This window comes from Myodes glareolus, chromosome 10 (assembly GCF_982192425.1).
Source record: "Myodes glareolus chromosome 10, mMyoGla1.1, whole genome shotgun sequence".
NCBI classification, from domain to species: domain Eukaryota; kingdom Metazoa; phylum Chordata; class Mammalia; order Rodentia; family Cricetidae; genus Myodes; species Myodes glareolus.
The window spans coordinates 60383106-60399739 of record NC_142035.1 but is presented as its reverse complement, the minus strand read 5'-3'; positions in this window follow the sequence as shown (position 1 = coordinate 60399739).

Genomic DNA, 16634 nt, shown 5'->3' with positions numbered 1-16634 from the left:
AGTGATAGATTGTAATGCTAACTATAGTACCCTATAGAGACAGTGAGAACAGCTTCAACTTGAATCATAGGGTCTGGAGTCATCCTGGTCCCTCACTTTTGTGTGAGTCCTGGACCTTATTCGGATCGTAGTACCTACCCCAAAGGGTTGTGTTCCAGCTGCAAGGATAATTTCACCATCCTGTAAGGACTTACACTAGTTACTAAAGTTTCTTTCACTTCCCAGAACTGAGAAGGCCTGGTATTATGTGCCCCAAATCCTAGCAGTGAGGAGGCAGAGGCAGGCAGATAGATGCAAATTGGAAGCCAATTTGATCTAGCTAGTGACTTCCCAGACAACCAGAGTTATATAGTCAGAACTATGGTCTCTCGCCCCAAAACCCCTCTTTGGAAGTCTCTAGCCTCCAAGTAGCACTGGCCTTTTTTCTTCTTTAGTTAGATAAAACTGAGGAGGCCCCGTGTCTTCCCAGCGGCAGGCATCAGCTCCTTGGCTCAGCCTCTCAGGGGCCCTCCTGCAGTATTCCTCATAGCCAGCAGGGGACGCCATAACATCATTGGACAGGTGCAGTCTTAGTCGTCCAGGGGCTCCTAGATCTTGGATAATAATTTACCTGAACCTAGCAGCAGTTCTCAACCTTCCCAATGCTGCGACCCTTTAATACAGTTCCTCATATTATGGTGACCCCTGACCACAAAATTGTTTTCGTTCCTACTTCATAACTGCAATTTTGCTACTGTTATGCATTGTAATGTAAATATGTAATATTCAGGATATCTGATATGCAATCCCTGAGAAAGGGTCGTTCACCCCCCTGAAAGGGTCGCGACCCACAGGTTGAGAACCACAGCCTTAGCTAGCCATTATCCTAGATTGTGGGCCTTATCTTTAAAGCATGCTTCAGGAGGGGCCTGGAACTTTCTGGCCGAACAAGGAGATTACCAGTCGTCCAGTCACTGAACAGGGACTAACCAGGCACCCTCTGGTGCCAAACACTCACTGTGTGGGCATCCAAAAGAGACCTGTCTGTCCAGGACGGACTAACTTCGCTGAGCAGCTTTGTGCATATTTTACTGAGGAGTTACGAAGTGCCAGGCTCATTTCGAGGCACCTTACCTTTGCTTTCTTGAGTCCTCTAACAACCCTGAGATCTGAATGCTTCATGCCCATTGTCACTAAAGCACCGATAGGTTCAATGACAGCAAGAAGGACTGAACCTTTAGGGCCCAGTGTACAACGTCAATATGGATGCGCCCGGTCTAAAGGGAACTCCCACTGGGGACTGGACCATTCATATCCATAGATATGGCCACACAGATGTAAGGGAGAGGGGGCAGATATTGGCCAGCTCCGGTACCCCACTCTCCTCCCTTCAGCTGTTCTGTCTCTGGGTCTGGACCCCCATTCCAAGCCCCTGTCCTCCCTTATACTCCAGGCAAAATCCTGTCCCCTGAATCCTCAATCCCTTGCATTCTAGGCCCCAGTCAGCCTCTCTAGTGATGTATCTGAAGGAAAGTCACTTTAAAAAAAAAAAAAAAGAAAGAAAGAAAGTTTATCTACTTGTGTGTGAGTGTTTTACCTGTGCGTCTGCGCACGAACATACACATCACTCTTGGAGGCCAGAAGAGAGCATCACCTTCCTGGAACTGGAATCGCAGGTGGTTGTGAGCTGCCATGCAGATGCTGGGAATAGAACCCGGGTCCTTTGGAAAAACAGCCAGGGCTCTCAAGTGATATGCCATCTCTCCAGCCCAGGAGAGTTACTTTGGTTTCTAAGACCTTCCAATTCAAATGGAAGATGGGAAGGTCTTCCTCACTGGGGAGAGTTAAACGAGACCCTGTACAGAAACATCCCACAACCGAGACCCAGAGAGGCCAGGAGCCAGTGTCTTCTTCCCTTCCCAACTCAACCGCTATCCAGAGCACAAACAATCCAAGTCCATCTTCCTGCCCTATGGAAACCCTGCACCTCTCCCTCCTCACTGCTGCCCCTGTCAGCGATCTCACCCTAATGTGCTCATCACAAGGCTCAAACGCCCCCCTTTTTCTTTTCTTTCTCTCTCCCTCTCTCTTGTTTTGTTTTTGTGGTGTTTTTTTTGGTTTGGTTTTGTTTTGTTTTTGTAGCTTGTAGCTCGTGCTGGTAGGAAACAGAGGAAACCTAAGTGGAAGAAACCCTGAGAGACAGTATATTGCTGATGTGGGTATGGGCATGTCAAGGACCACAGCCTCAGACCCATGGGAAAATGGCAAGGCCTCCCCATCTCCTGCTGGGGTGAGGCTCATAGGGAAATGGGCAGAGCCTTCACTGCTGGTCCGTGTGAAGATGCTGACAGTGTATGCAGTAATGCCCATCATAGCTTGAGCCCGCCAATACCACCATGTTTAGGGCCTGAAGATGGCTCCTCTAAAGAGACTACACTTAAACCTTGGTCCAGCTGTATATGTTAATCTTGTCTCCTTGTTTATCTGTGTATATTGACACTGCCTCCTTGTTCACCTGAGTACAATAACCCTGCCTTCCTGTACAGCTCTCTTAGATAAACACTGAGCTTCCAGGGCACTGTGGTTTCTCCATCCAAGAGCCCAATCCACCCTATCCCAGCTTCCTGCGTGTCTGTCCGTGTGTCTGTCTTCTGTTCATTCCTTTGTTGTTCCCATGGAGATCGAGTCCCAGAGGCTAAGCAAGAACTCCGCACAAGCTTGCCCAGAAGGCATCACTCTCCTGCCTCTGCCTTCTGGGTCCTGGGATTATGGGACTGCTCCACCACACTCTGCTTTCCATCTCGGGAGGAAACTGAGCCAACGCTGAATGAAGGAAAGATTCTAAGGTGGCACTTCAGATGCTGGAGTTTGGGGGAGATACTTGGGATTCCCTATGCCCTATAGACTGCACCCCATAAGCAGTCCCTGGCCCCATGTGTCTTGTGCAGAAGCAGGGGCAGCACTCATGCAGGGTGTGTGCCGCACGCTGTGCAAAAGGAACCTGAGGTCAAGCAGGGATGCCTGGCTGTTACACGAGCAAGCCCAGCAGAATGACCTGGAATAAGAAGGCCCGCCATGTTCTCCTCCTGTCCCCCTCCTCCCTCCATTTTTAGTGGGTGGGAGACACGGCCTTCTATTCATAATGATTAGGAGTCCCAAACTTGTTTGTTTGTTTTTGTTTTGTTCTTGAGAAAGAATCTGACTATGTAACTCTAGCTGTACTGAAACTCACAACTGTAGACACGCTGGCCTAGAACTCACTAGTGTAGACCAGGCTGGCCTGGAACTCACTACTGTAAACCAAGATGACTTGGAACTCACAGAGATCTACCTGCCTCTGCTTCCCAAGCGCTAAGATTAAAGGTGTATACCACCATGCTGAGGTTCCCAAGTTTAAACTTTCCAGCTTGGAAGTTAATAATCAGGAAAAGATACAGTGGGAATTTTTGCACAGATTACCTCGCAGGTGTCCTAACTCCCAAAGCACAGATGTCCTATGTCATCGGTCATCCTTGCTTGGCCAGGGAGCCACTCCACTGCTCTGGCAGGTGAACAGGTGCAGACTTATGCAGAGGAAACAGACACGCAACAGAATGCTCACCTGACCGAGCCTCATAATTATGTCAATGAATCACTGACTGGGAAAGCAAAAGTCTCTCCAGATCTTTCTAGTTCTAGTTCAACCTTTAGCCTTCTTGTTACTTTTATTGTGTGTGTGTGTGTGTGTGTGTGTGTGTGTGTGTGTGTGTGTGTGTTTAGTTGGTTGGTCCGGTGAGTGTTTTTGTTTTTGTTTTTGTTTTTTTTTCAAGACATGGTCTCACTAAGTAGCTCTGACTGTCCTGGAACTCACTCTGTAGACCAGGCTGGCCTTAAGCTCTCAGAGATCCGCCTGCCTCTGCCTCCTGAGTGTTGGGATTAAAAGATTTGAGCTGCTATGCCCAGCTTCCTTCTAGTTACTCTCAAGCAGAGCAGGGTCAGAAAGGAAAAGTAGACAGTGGGAGTCCTGAGTTCAGGCCTTCACTTGCCACTGCCCTTCACACTCTCTGTACATCCCCACCTGCCTAGGACAGGGCAGGATGGAGACCTAGGCTCCTTTGAATTATCCCAGAACAACTCAGGCTGTCTCCTGGCAGGTGGGCCTACGTGTCAGCCTCAGCCACCACTGGGCGGTGCGGGGCGGGAGAGGGGGGTGTCTGTCTCAGGCCTCACACCCCAGGCGCCAGACCACAGATTAGAGGCAGCTTCCGGCTTGGCTCTCATCCAAGGCCGTTTCACAATTGGGGGAAGAGTGCAGGGCTGAGAGTACCAGGTTACGGCTTTCCCTGCCCCCACTCCAGCCCTTCTCAGGCCCCCTGGGGAGAACGATCCAGGCCCTGCTGCAGGTCTAGAGTGAAAAGACTTTCCAGAAGTGAGAGAGAGGCTCGAGGTTTCTATGGGCGACTTTGTAGAGGCAGCCGCGCAGGGGCCGCCCCCTCCCCTTCCCTCACTGACCACTTGCAAGCACTCACTCTGCAGGGATCCTTTGAAGGGTTGAGTGGTTAGCTCAGGCCATCCCCAGAGCCCTCTCATGCTGAGTCAGAGGGGCGCCTGGAAGGCCATGGGGGCCACAAACCTGGAAAGAAGCAAAGTCTTGGTCAGCTTCCTCTAAGGAGACAAAGTGCCTGCCACGCAGGGTGTTCCACGGAAGAGAGTGGGTGCCATTCTGTTTTCAACATGCCAGTGTCCAAGGCAAACTATCTCAGATTACTAAAATCCAGGCAGGAACCGAGAGAGAGAGAGAGAGAGAGAGAGAGAGAGAGAGAGAGAGAGAGAGAACTTGTGTTGAGGATTTATTGAGTTACAGGGTCAGGTCTGAGGTCTGAGCTGGCTTTATATAGGATTGGCAGTGGTTAGGGACCCAGAGTCGCCTGTCTGTCGGTCTTGAGGAAGAGACAGAACAAACCTAGGTAAAATGTCAAACCACAAGACAAGGCAGGGCAGGCTGGGTCCACACTGGTTTGCTACATGGTCAAGGAAAGCCAGTAAGCTGAGAGAGTACGTGAGCAAACCTTGGGGAGGAATAAACTTAGGAGAAAGGCACAGAGTGAAGAGAATCGGGCACAGCAGAGAAGACAAGAGAGACCTTTCACACAGGGAAAGGCAGGACTGAGTGGGCACTTTTCAAGAGAGACCCGGTCCCCCAAGGGGGCTGGTGAGCCTTGAAGCCAGAACCAAACTTCTCAGTGAGTCCTTACTTCCTAAGGCTGGTTCCTCTGTATCCATAGGAAGTGCCTGAGGCAGGTTACAGTTTAGAGAGGGGTGTGTGTGTGTGTGTGTGTGTGTGTGTGTGTGTGTGTGTAGGGCCAGGGAGACCAGCCTCTCCATCCGGAAGTGCTCTGACAACAGGAAGCAGCTGCAACAAGACTCCAGGGCCCTACTAATGTCTCTCACTCGCCTACGCTGACTGTTGTCCCCCCACTCCCACCCCCACCCCGGGAGGACAAACTGTCTTCAAGAAACTCTGGGGACAGAGGGCTCACACCTGTTCCCGGGGCTGCTTGGACAAGCCCCCATGAGCCCAGGCTGAGAGCCCAGGAGAGCCCATGGCTCAGTTCAGCAGCCTTCCTCTCCCCCGACCTCCTCCCACCCCAGACCCAGTACACTGGGGACAGTGAAACTTAGAACAAGAACTTTGCCTCTGCGGCAGCGGCAGCACCTCATCTTCTCAATGCGGTCTCTAAAGAAGGCCTTGAGCTCCAGCCCCCGGCCTCTGAAGCCAGTGGGGCTGCTCAGCGGGGAGGAATCAAAGCACTGAGTTCTAAGATCCACTCTCTTCTTAGTCAGCCGTGTGATATGGGACCAATCATCTCCTGGCTAGCTCCTGTTTCTTCCTCTGCAATGTAAGAAATTGGAATCGATGAATTCTAGTATTAAAATGTGCGATTTTAATTAATGTTCTAAGGCCACGTTAGGGTGCTCACAGGAGCTGAAGCAGTGATAACAGAGAGGAAAATCAGCACCTGATTTCAGCTAAGATCCAGATAGAGCAGAAAAAGGCTCGAGGGCTGGAGAAACGGCTTAGGGGTGAGGACTCCTTACTACTTAGGGGTCAGGAGTGCTTACTACTCTTGCAGACAATTGGAAGTCACTATCCAGCACCCACATCAGGTGGCTCATAACCATCTATAAGCCCAACTCTGGGAAATCTGGTGCCCTCTCTGAACTCTGTGGGTCCCTATACTCACATGTGCTTACCCACACACAGACAGACAAATGGACAAATCTTATTTTTAAGTAAGATATTCAATTCAGAACTTGAATCCTTCATATCTTCCTTTTACAGAGACAAAGTATGTAGGGGGAGTTGGCAACGTCTGTAATCTCAGCTCTCGGAAGACGCGGGAAGACTGCCAGGAGTGTAAGGCTAAGCTGGGCTACATAGTGAAAACCAGGGCAGCCTAGGTTATAGTGTGAGATAATGTCTCAAAAATAAATAAGATTATAAGGAAACCAAGCATGGTGGTGCACATCTAGAATACCAGCATCCTGGAGGTCAGAGGCAGGAGGATCAAGAATTCAAGGTCAACCTTGACTGTGACTGTGTCATGAATCCAAATTCAGACTGGGCGACGTGAGACCATGTCTTCAAAAATAGTATTAAACAGGAGAGAGAGAGAGAGAGAGAGAGAGAGAGAGAGAGAATGACTTTGGTCTCTTAGTCTAAGACTTTCAAGAGCTATCCAAGCTCAAGAGGTAAAGGTGCTTCCCATGAGCCTGGAAGCCTGAGTTCCAGCCTCAGAGCCCAAGCTGGAGGGGGGGGTGTGTGAAAGGGAGAACTGACCCCCACAAAGCTGCCCTCTGACCGCCTCACGGATGCTGTCACATGCATACCCACACATGCTCATAGTACACACGTACATACAATAATAAAATAAATTTCAAATAATAAAGGAGAAATAGCTGGTCATGGTGGCGCATGCCTATAATTTTAGTACTTGGGAAGCTGAAGCCGGAGGATCACTGTGAGTTTGAGGCAATTCTAGGCTATACTGTGAGTTCAGCCTAGCCTGGACTACACAGCAAGACCTTGAAAAAAACAACAAAAAAAGGAAAGAAAGGAAGGAAGGAAGGAAGGAAGGAAGGAAGGAAGGAAGGAAGGAAGGAAGGAAGGAAGACAAAAAGAGCAACGGACAGTTTTACTGAAAACTCCCAAACTCTTGGTGTAGAGGAGCTGGGAAGCTTCCAGGTGCCTGATGTACTTAGTCACACACAGGACTGGGGGAGGGGCATACCGGTCAGAGAAGAGTGGGGGGTACAGTCAGAACTGGGAAGGACAGACCCCAGTCTTCCCAATGCCATGTCTCCCTTGAGTGTCTCTTTAAAATGTCCATTTCAAGACTTTCATGTTGTGCGGGCGAGGAAGGATTTCTGCTCTACCTTCCCAGGATTTGATAAGTAAGTTTAGATTGGCATGGAGAGATTGGGGGAGGGGGAAAGGAAGGTATGCAAATTTGTCACACACAGGAGGGCAGTGTTTGACAAGGAGGAGGGGACCAATGGCGAAGTAAGATCTAGAAGACTATGTGGCTTCTTTACAGGAGGGTGGGGACAGAGGGTAGCCAGAGCATCTTAGGGAAGACTAAATGATTTGGAGAACAGATGAAGGGGCTCTCAGAACAGGTGACAGTCTGCGACAGAGCCTGGAGCACTGTATGGACCTCCAGTCTCCTCTCAAGTGTGAAAGTCTTGCCTGGGGAAGAGACTCAAGGAGAAGGTTCCTATCTCTCAAGCTTTTTCTAGAGTGCCTGTCTTGGGGCAGGTAAGCATGGCCCACAGAAAGTCCCCCCCCACATCCCCAAACCTTAACCGTTTCCCAAGTCCTTCAGTTTGAAGTCATCAGAATACCAAATGAGATCTTTTTTTAAAAAAAAAAAAGTATTTATTTATGTGTTTGCTACATATGAGTGTTTTGTCTGCATGTCAGTCTACACGTCAGAAGAAGGCATTGGATCCCATGGAACTACAGTTGCAGATGGTTGTGAACGTCTGTGTGGGTACTGGGAATTGAACTCAAGACCTCTGGAAGAGCAGCAAGTGCTCTTAACCACTGAGCCATCTCTCCAGTCACCAAAGTGAAGTCTTTAAGGGTGGCATCCCCTGAACTCCTTCAGCAGTCACAGCAAAATAATAATAATAATAATAGTAACAATAAAATTTTTAAAAAAAAGACTTGGCGCTACTCTTTAAGTCCCCATGATGATTTAAAATCAAATATTCTGTCCTTCTAAGCCCTAGGACATACTTAGGAGGGGATAGGAACTGCAGGGAGTGACAGAGGGACCATAATTTTTCTGAAAGCAAATTCCATGATAGCTCCTCAGAGCCATACATACTGTGGGTAGCAATGCAGCAGGAGGCCCCAAGCTCCCAAACACCTTCCATGTCTTTCTGAGGTCCTCTACATTTCCCTTCTAGGTGCCAGCACTCCCTGGGAAGAAAAATCAACTTTGTATCTACTGCCTGCTTGCTTTCCAGTGTGCAAGGGGACAGAGTTACACTGCTCTCTAGTCTCCCACCAGCTCACCCAGGTATCTTCAGCCAAGTGGACCCCAGAGCCATTTTAAAGTGAGTCATAATACCGGGCTCTTAGAGGCAACATCAGAGCAGGGTGCAGTGTTGGAGGTGGAAGGGTGGGTGACGGTGTGGGAGAAGGGAACAAGCTGTTCTCCACGGGGCGTTTGGTCTGAAGGCCTGAATCCTGCCAAATCTAGCGTTGGCAGAAAGCAAAAGCAGAGAGGAAGAGCAAGGCCAGGTCCATGTGTGGTAATTCTCAGCGGTGGCCCAAAGGCAGGCAGGCATGGCGCTTGACATGCTCCTGCCACACACAATGTGTGCACATATGTGAACACAAGAGGGTGTGTGTTAGTCGGCCTGGGTGAGCACCGGAGACCTCAGCAGAAGTGTTAAGGCCAATGGGGCTGGAAGCTTCAGAGTCAAAGGCCCCATACCCTCCCTTCCCCATCCCAGGCACTGCCTCTCTCAGCAAACAGAGAGGAGGAGAGGCAGAAGGAGGGGCTTCACCTTCTGGGAGTACCCAGTTCATCAGGCCAGCAGCCCTCCTCACCCCAATACAATACAGGCTTTGCCTGTAACTCCTTTGTCTCAGACATTCAAGTCCCAAGCCTCTCTCCTCAAAATAACCTTTCTGGTTATAAGGAGAGTCCACAGTGATGTATATAAGGCAGGGCCTCCACGGGGCACGCCCTTCCCGCCGCTTCCCTCCTCAGGGCACGCTGCTTCCAGGTGGTGAAGGAGGTAGACAGGAGAGAGGAAAGACTGAGAAAGAACGGAACTCCTGAACCTTGAACTTCTGGTCTTCCTGCTCTACCTCCTAAATGCTGGGATTATAGACATGCCTCATTATGCTGGGTCTATACAGTGCTGGGATAGAACTCAGGGCTTTGTGAACATTAGACCAGGGCTCTTCCAACTGAGTTACACCCTCAGCCCATCTTCGTACGCAAATGACAGCAATTCTCTAACATCAGCTGACCATGGCGCCCTCTGATTGGTTTAATAAAAAGCTGAACAGCCAATAGCTGGAGAGAGGAGAGGAGAGGTGGGACTTCCAGGCAAAGATAGGTACTGAGGAAACAATCTGAGAGGCGGGGCATTCATAGCGCGATTTGGATGAAGGGAGGCGTCAGCACGGAGGAGAGGTAGAGTCATGTGGAAGAACATAGGTTAATATAAACGTGTTAATTTAGATTATAAGGGTTACTTGGGAACAAGCCTAAGCTAAGGCAAAGCTTTCATACTTAATGATAAGTCTTCATGTCATTATTAGGGGGCAGGCAGTCCAAAGAAAGACAGCTACAATCAAGAGTTCAAGGTCAACCTCAGCTACCTAGCCACTTTGAGACTAGCTTGGGAAACAAAAGACTGTCTCAAAAACAAGCCAAAAAAAAAATGATAATTTACTCAGTGACACCTGATAGTGTGTCAAAAAATTAAAAAATAATAATTCATTCTAATAACTTCTAGAACTAACTGAAAGTTCTGTTCTTACAATTACTGTTGTATTAAAAAATATGACAAGAGGGGGCTGGAGAGATGGCAATGGATAAGAGCCCTGGCTGCTCTTCTGAAGAACCTCAGTTCAATTCCCAGCATCCACACGACAGCTCACAGCTGGCTGTATATCCAAGATCTGACACCCTCACACAGACATACATGCAGGCAAAACACCAATGCACAGAAAGTAAAAATAATTTTTTTTCCTACAGCAAGAAGGTTCTTGGGACTTTGTTTAGTTATTTTGTTACAGTGCTGATCTGGAGCCCAGTGTCTTCAACATGTTAGGAAGGGCAGTGCCTCTGAGTCTGTCCCCAGCTCCTAATTTTTCATTTCTTTTCTTTTCTTCTTTTTTTTGGGGGGGGGGTGGCATTCGAGACACGGTTTCTCTGTATAACCCTGGCTGTCTCAGAACTTGCTCTGTAGACAAGGGTGGCCTGGAACTCACAGAGATCCTTCTACCTCTGCCTCCCAAGTGCTGGGATTAAAGGTGTATGTCATCGCCACCACCGGGGCTAATTTTTAAATATTTTAAAAATATTTTTAAAAAATTATTTTTGCTAGGGAAGACAGAGGATATAGAATACTCTAGAGTTGGAGTTATAGGCAGTCATCAGCCGTCTGGAATAGGTGCTGGGAAACAAACTTGGGTCCTCTGGAAGAGCAACAGTAAGCAATCTTAAACCCTGAGCCACCTCTCCAGCCACACTTCCCCTAATTCTTTTCTTTATGTTTTTGTTTTGAGATAGGGACTTACTCTTTAGCCCATTCTAGACAGTAATTTTTATTACTCAGGACAGACATGATGACATATGCCTACAACACCAGCCCTTGGAGGCAGAGGCAGAAATCACTTGAGTTGGAAGCCATCCCAGGCTGCATAGCCAAAGGTTGTATAAAATAAATAAAATTATGGGGCTGGGGAGATGGCTCAGAGGTTAAGAGCACTGGCTGCTCTTCCAAAGGTCCTGAGTTCAATTCCCAGCAACCACATGGTGGCTCACAGCCATCTGTAGTGAGATCTGGTGCCCTCTTCTGGCCAGCAGGCATACAGACAGACAAAACACTGTATACATAATAAATCTTTAAAAAATAAATAAATAAAATTATATATGAGATTCTGGAACTGCCAAAGAAAAGAGGCACACAGGTCAGCATCTCAAATGGAGAAGACCAAAGCAGGTGCCCCTCCCTGTGGAATGCACACTCACCCACCAGCATCACTGTGCTCACCAACAGAAGCTCCTGCCAGTTTCCAGGCCCATAGCTTTCAGTTGGGCATGACTGATGACCATTGGCCACGGGTCAATCTAGAACACCCTTACTGCCCTCCCTGGAGGTTAAGAATGTAGTTGGATACAGATTGAGGGTGACAGTTCTAACCTTTTGGTCACATTCTTGGTCTTTAGATGTTTCAGTTAAAAGACTGAAGAATACTGTATTCTTCCTTGGTGAGTCTGGTCTTTGGTGACGTCAGAGAAACGTTTCTAATGTTTAGGGGAGAGAGGCTTGAGAGTAGACACAGGGTGTGCTGGGGAGGTCAGAGACACCTCAGGGCTTCAGCTTTAGTCTCCTTAGTTCATCTAATGTCACACTGTCAAACTTTACTGAGCCTCAATACCATCAATTCTGACCTTACAAATCCACCCCAATTCTTCTTCCGTCTCCCTCTCAAAGAGGCAGCTTCTGTCTCTCCCTTCTCCCCACTTCTCCCTTTCCCCCTTCTGTTTCTCTCTCTTTCTCTCTCGCTCTGCTTCTCTCTCTGCTCTTCCTCCTTTTCCCTTTCCCCTCCATAACCCACTAAATAAATATCCAATCTCACTCTGAAAATAAATAAATCCACCCCATCTACATTTCTGTTCCCAGGATCCCTTTTCCGTACAAGAACTGACTAATCCAGACTGTTCTTTGTCTTTGTTCCCCCTTTTTTTGGCATAGAGCTTCAAAATACCTGGGATTTCCCAGTTGATGGGTATACTCTTTATTGATCATGGGAATCCACTCTTACCTGAATTTATGCTAACAAGGAGGAAGAGATCAGAAAGCCACCAGCCAGTTTAGTGCCCAGAGGAACCTGGCCTCAAATTCTTCAACCATCCGTCTCTAAAGTTCATCTAAATTAAGTTCTTGACAGTCACATGCTTTGTTCCAGGTCTCCTCAAAGGAAGAGACATCTTTCCAGTCTCTGCACCCATGCCAAGGTCCCCATGACTCAAGTCTGCCTTCCTCCAGCTCTCTCTATGGTATCCTCAGGTCAAATGCCCCCTTCTAGTAACCTTCTAGTAACAGGGTCCAGTGGCACAAGTCTATAATTCCAGCTATTCCAGAATCTGAGGCAGGAGGATCACACATTTAAAGCCAGTCTGGGAAATTTAGCAACATCCTGTCTCAAAAACTAAACTAAACTAAAACAGAAAAAAGAGCCAGCCAGAGCGGAGAGGTCAGCAAGGTGACTCAGGCGATAAAGGCACACGCTGCCAGGTCTGAGGACCTGAATTCAATCCCTGGAACCCACATGGTGGAAGGAGAGAACCATTCCTGCAAGGTGTCTTCCCATTTCTAAATAAGTACCATAGCATGTGCGTGTGCACACGTGTGCACAGAGACACACATAACTAATTAATTAAACATAATTTGAAAGATATATTACATTGCACCCCTAGCCTTGTGGGTAGATGTGGCCTGCGGATGCAGCCCCGCAGTAGACAGTTTGCTTAGCATGAGTGAAGCCCTGTGCGCAATTCCCAGTATGGCCAAAGCAAAAGGAAGTCTTACCTGATGACCCCAATGTCCTAAATTCTGAAAGCCCTTTGAATCAGTGCCTTACTGCTGTAGAGGGACTATGAAGCAACCGTATTACCGTACACACTTTTTAAAAAGTTTTTTTAAAAGACTTTATGCGTATGAATGCTTTGTTTTCATGTATTTGTGCACCACAAGCTGCCTGGTATCCACAGAGGCCAGAAGAAGGCATTGGATCCCTTAGAACTGGAGTTGCAGACAGTTGTGAGCCATTTGATGTGGATATTGGGAATGGAACCCCAATCCTCTGCAAAACCTGCAAGTGCTCTTAACCATTAAGCCATCTCTCCCGCCCACTATAAACGTTTTTATTGCCCAGTTTGTTGCTAAGCCCTCCACCCCTTTGGGCCCCACTCCAAACAGCCAACACTGATGTGTGACACATCTACCCGCTTTCTCAGCAGCCCCGTCCTTTGCCCTTTAAGAACTCAGGGCTTCCTCTCAGAGTCTGGGTTTTTCTGACTAGAATGTAGCCATCTGCCCTGACTGTCTGTGAGTTCCTCTGGGACAAGTGTATATTTTCCAATCCTTGGAGCAACAAGTCGTACGGGCCCACCACGTGAGCAGAAAAAAACCTTGTTCTTCCTTTCTCATATTTAGGCAGAATAAAATAGTAGTGGCTGGGCGGTGGTAGGGCACACCTTTATTCCCAACACTTGGGAAGCAGAGACAGGTGGATCTCTGTGAGTTGGAGGCCAGCCTGGTCTACACAGCAGTTTTAGGACAGCCAAGGCTACACGAAGAAACCCTCTTGTGGCAGGGATGGGAGGGGGTGGACAGTAGTGATTGGGTTATGTTTCTGTTGGGAACAATAAAAACGAACTTGAGAGTCGGGATAGGACTAAGACAAGGTCAAGGCGAGCCTTCTCCGGCAGGACACTAAGCCTCCCGCCCATTTTGTAAAGACTGCTCTTGGCAGATGCTCCAACAAGCAGGAGGATTGACAGGAGCAGGAATCTGACCCGCGTGAACGGAGCAGGCAGCTGGCAGCGTTAAGCAACGAGTCAGCCTCTGGGGACAGGTACAGCTGAAAGAGCTGTCTGGAAGCTGTGAGAGAAAGCTCTCCCTCGCGTGGCTTCCAGCCCATGACAGTCCCAGAGCAGTCTCGAAGTCCTGGCGAGCGTAGAGTCGCTGGTGTACACTGATAGCATTGTAGAGGCCCAGGCTGAGTAGGAGCAGCCTGCTCAGCCACTTGCTGTCCTAGAAGACTTGGCCCACGGGCCCTTGCGGGACCCTTGAAAGTCCTCAGTGGGCAACCCAAAGGTGGCGGTGAGAGGCACACCCTGAAAACGAGGCTTCCTTTTCCCTCCCTGCATGGTAAGAAAGTAACCAGACACGAAGGGACATGGTGACAAGGTTTCTCGGTAGCTCTGAAGTTGTCCTGCATCTGAGGCAGAGGCTTGACTCTTGCACCGCTGGGGCTTGACGCTACTACTGGCTACCTGTGCCACACTCCTGTTGCGCATGCTCCCTAGTATCAGGGGTGGGGCGGGGCGCGGGGGCTGGGCACACAGTTTGGGAGAGGAGGGAATGGAAAAGGCTTGCTCCCAAGAAATAGTTAATTGTCTCCCCTTCCCCCAGGCCCCCTGCACCTGCAGGCTGCGGTGTGTGGTTTCCCACAGCTGCAGCTGGCTCGCAGCAGCCCCCTCCCTCCAAGGGAACCCGAGAGGCCCCAGAGTCTGAGGCGCCTGCAAGGGGCTCTTCACCCTCCATTCAGCTGCTAAGGATGGTATGGGGCGTTCTTAGAGCCCTCTGGAGCTGCCACAGGGAGTGTTCTGGTTGTGTCACCAATTTGGGGTCCCTGCTTGGGTGCCAAAGGCAGAGGTTCTGTTTTGGAAAATGGAGGGGGTTTCTTGGGAAGGGACAGTAGTTGTAAATCTTCTCCAGGAGGCCCCTCAGCCCCTAGTGGGCCCTGCTCTGCTGACTGGCCTCCTAGTGTTGGCTTGGCATCCTGGTTCCCTGAGGCGGGACATAGAGCTCCAGAAGAGAGGGTGAGTGTGACAGGGGGGGTGGGAGGGAAGAGCTCACTCGCTGGGCAGGCACGGACTTCAGCTGGTCACAATAGTCTTGAACCCACAGAACTGGGGCAGTGTGACAAGGCCTGTCCTCTAGCCCGAAAAAAAAAAAAATCAGCCTGCCATAGGGTCCTGGCTAAGGACCCAGTTTCCCTCTGAACCAGATCCCGGATATAGGGATATCCTGAAACAGGTTGAGGCAACACGTACTGGGAACTTCTGTGCTGAGACATCTCCCTGCACCAAGCCCTAGCTGAACCTGAAACTCAGTCTAATTGCCATATCCTTACCTCTGGCCTGCAAAATATACACTCAGACTCCAGGAGTTAGCTGCCTGATGACCCCTGGGGTACTGCTTCCAGAGCACAACCAAGGAATACTCACTTGGACCTGGTGCCAAAGCCAGAGGACATGGAGGGATCAGATGGTAGGAATGTGACAGGCCTGAACTGTGACAGGGCTCTGGCTTCTTTTGCAGCCAGCCCCAGGTCGACTGCTACCACTGGGCACTTCCCCTGCCGGACCCTATGGCCTCAAACCCAGAGTTACATTGTCTCCCGTTGCAGAGACCATTCGGCAAAGGAGGCTTGCGAGGAGACAGAGCTGCCCATCTCAGTGACCCCCTAGGTCAGATGTGGGAAAGAACGTAAGAGAGGCCTGGCAGAAACTACAATTCAGGACTAGGCCAGCTGCAAGGTGATAGCAAGGGCCTGGGAGAGGCAAGGGTGTGTGCTGGGTAAGCATAGGGCAAGCTTTGGTCTTGACTTCCACCTAATATCACCTTCCTGTCAGTGTATAATCATGTCCGGCGCCAGAACAGAGCCAGTGTCAGGAGAGCACTGTGTGCTCCAGAACATGCCTGGCCCATTTACAGCAGTGCCGCATAGCACACCAAAGGGTCCGAGCTCTCGCCAAAGAGTGACCACGGAGTTCTGATTGTCTCCAGGTGTGCAGAGCCAAAGCGTCGTGAAAGAGGGAAGGACCCAGAGAGATGACTCAGTGGTGAGGAGCATTGGCTGCTCTTCTAGAGGACCTGGGTTCCATTCCCAGCACCCACAAGATTGCTTACAACGTTCTGTAACTCCAGTTCCAGGGGGAGTTTGACAGCCTCTTCTGGCCTCCATAGGTGCTGCATGCACAACAATACCCATATACACAGGTGCGCACACACACACACACACACACACACACACCCCACAAATGCATATTTTAAAAATAAATAAAGGTTCTAGAGAAGCAGGTGCCGTGATGACTTTGCCCACAGTGAATTACATGTGCTTCATGGTGGTTTTAACTCTATAACCAGTATTTGCTCATTATGATCCTGGGAACTTTGCTGACAAGAAAAACACAGAAAGGCTGCTTTGGGAGAGCTACTGGCCAGACCTACAGTGTACTTTCTGGCCCTCCCAAATGGCCTTTCTCTTTTCCTCCTTGCTCAGAGACACCCATTTTACACTATCATATCAGCATAGACCCTTTGCCAAGGTGCACAGGCTCCATTGCTAAATTAGGAAATGTTTCTGCTTGTTCATTAATTCATATCTCATTCAACAGCGTTAACTGAGTGGCTTCTGTGGGTGATCTCTGGTGCTGGTGTTGGGAACACTCTGAAGAAAACAAAACAAAATCGGGAGCCTGTCTTTGGAGAACTCACAGGCCACACTCTAAGTGCCATAGTCAATGCTGGAGCTGGGTTACACTCTGTACCCAACCATGACTGCTGAATGCTTTCAGTTTCTAGAAAGATTCTAGGGACTCACATAACTATACATTTCATAAATA